At 36.6% G+C, this 2,659-nt stretch overlaps 1 protein-coding gene across 2 annotated transcripts in view; it reads left to right on the top strand.

The window, feature by feature from the left end:
* tnmd (tenomodulin) overlaps nt 1–2,659 on the top strand; it is a 55,152-nt gene that overhangs the window by 18,934 nt on the left and 33,559 nt on the right. The window lies entirely within an intron of this gene.

A 2,659-nucleotide genomic window follows, 5' to 3' on the forward strand; every position in this document is an offset into this window, starting at 1 on the left:
TCTAATCTGAGCTGCTGTTAACTTGCGTTTTCTAAAGCTGGTGACTGAGATGAGCTAATCCTCAGCAGCAGCGATGACTCTTGGTCTTCCTTTACTGGGGCGGTCCTCATGTGAGCCAGTTTTGTTGTAGCGCTTGATGGTATTTGCAACTGCACTTGGGGACACATTCAAAGATTTTGCAATTTTCCGGACTGATTGACCGTCATTTCTTAAAGTAATGATGGCCACTTGTTTTTCTTTACTTAGCTGATTGGTTCTTGCGATAATATGAATTCTAGCAGTTGTCCAATAGGGCCGTTGGCTGTGTATCAACCTGACTTCTGCACAACACAACTGATGGTCCCAACTCCATTAATAAGGCAAGAAATTCCACTAATTAACCCTGACAAGGCACACCTGTGAAGTGAAAACCATTTCAAGTGACTACTTCATGAAGTTCATTGAGAGAACACCAAGGGTTTGCAGCACTATCAAAAAAGCAAATGGTGGCTACTTTGTAGAAACTAGAATATAACACGTTTTCAGTTATTTCATACTTTTTTGTTAAGTAGATAATTCCATATGTGTTAATTTATAGTTTTGATGCTTTCAGTGCAAGGAAACGCATTGAATGACAAGGTGTGTCCAAACTTTCGGCTTGTACTATATATATATATATATATACACACACACATACATACACATATATATACACACACACACACACACCTACATACATACACATATATATTTTTTTTTTTTTTTTAAATATCACCTTGCGAGAGAAAAAAACATCCACAATCTGCATACTGCTAGTGTCAACCCGTGAAATAGAAACCATGTGTCAATATGTGTGAAGGCCACTGCACCACTACTCCTGTTGGAAATATATACACCAGCTGTAATTATTTATCTTGCTGACCTCATTTCCAAATGGAAGCACTTATATTCCACCATGGTAATAAGATGGTAATAGTGGGATAACAGTAATTATATAAGAGATATATATATATATATATATATATATATATATATAGATATATATATATATATATATATATATATATATATATATATATATATATATAAATAAATAAATAACTTTACCAGAGTAATAACTGGGTAATACATCACAGTAATAAGATGCAATAATGGGGTACTACGGTGATAAGAAGGTAACGAATGTAATAACATGCAATTACCAATGTAATAACTAGGAATGGGTTCAGTGATAGCCATATGTATATCTGGGTAATGGTAATATAGTATTATTAATATTGTAATAACATGATAATAATGGGGTTATATGTGTGTGCGAAAAGTGTCTTGTTCTGCACACCCTGTGCAATCTGACCAGCAGCTGAACACCTTCCACCATCAAGCCCTGGAGAACAGGATCATCGAAACTCAGTTTATTTGACTTACAAAGGGTGAAAGGGTTACTTAAATATTAATGAGTCACAGAAATTATACAATGATAATTGTAAAATCAACTTAACTATACAATAATGCGGTAGTATAAACACAGTAGGCTAGCTAAAATGTAAGATGAAAAAAGGAAATACGTAATGTATTGTTATACAGTGTGCGTAGTATAACCTATACTGTTTATCTAAATAAACTAAAATATACTTACATGTGGCACATGTAGTGAAGCGTACCGTCTAATATGAGCTATCATCATCAAAACTATACATATTGCTCCTCAAACTTACTGACAATAATCAACAGAGGTATCAGAACTAGTACGTCAGAATCTATTTCACATACAGAAAAGGCTAACAAAGGCATGTAACGTCGAAGATTGAAGCAGATAGTATGGAGAGATAACACAAACCACGAGGCTTCCTGCTCACACAGTTTCCTGACTAAATCCCAGGGTGCAAAGCTCCTGCAGCTCCTCCTTACATATATTACCCCCTTATTGTCATGTTATTACAATATAACTACATTACTATTACCCAGATGTTGTATATACTTTGTTCAACATGTGTGTGTGTGTTCCTTTAAGAACTGACTGTCAAGGAAAAGCTTCCTGTGCAACACTGGCAAGAAAGCTGAGGTGATCAACTAACGCTGCTTTTCAATGCCCAGCTGATTTGAGTTTGAGCTTAACAGTGAAAAAAGTCAGATGTGTTACAGATAAAAAAGCTGTACATATAAATGGCAATAAAACAAAACTTAAACATTTGAAGTCCTCACTAGTTCAACATTACACAAACAACAATGCAACTTCTACAACAGAGAGATTCTAGAGACATCAAACTGTGTGACTCAGCATCCAGACAGCATGACTATCTGCGCTTTCATTGTCAGTGCAACTCAGGGATCTCCTTAAAAAACACTTTAGAAAATGTCAGCGTCTTCCCATCAAATGTGGCTAAGTGTTCCATTCGCTGCCTATTTAAAGCAGCTCTCGAGCCCGTTGAAGGCACAGTCAAATACGATCTAATGGGTAGGCCCACTACCAAAGTATGAGGCTTTAAACAAGCTCTCACTCCAAAATTTTGGGCACCCTGCAGAGCATGCACCGCCCTCTTTGGAAAGCTGAGACCTAACAGTGTCATGGATTGTTCTCAATCATCATCATCTGGAAAGACCAGGTGATGTCAATCTTAAGGTTTTTAAATGCCCAGACTCATCTGACCTTGCCCCAACAATCAGCACCATGGGTTCTTCT

This window comes from Etheostoma spectabile, chromosome 10 (genome assembly GCF_008692095.1).
Source record: "Etheostoma spectabile isolate EspeVRDwgs_2016 chromosome 10, UIUC_Espe_1.0, whole genome shotgun sequence".
Lineage (NCBI taxonomy): Eukaryota > Metazoa > Chordata > Actinopteri > Perciformes > Percidae > Etheostoma > Etheostoma spectabile.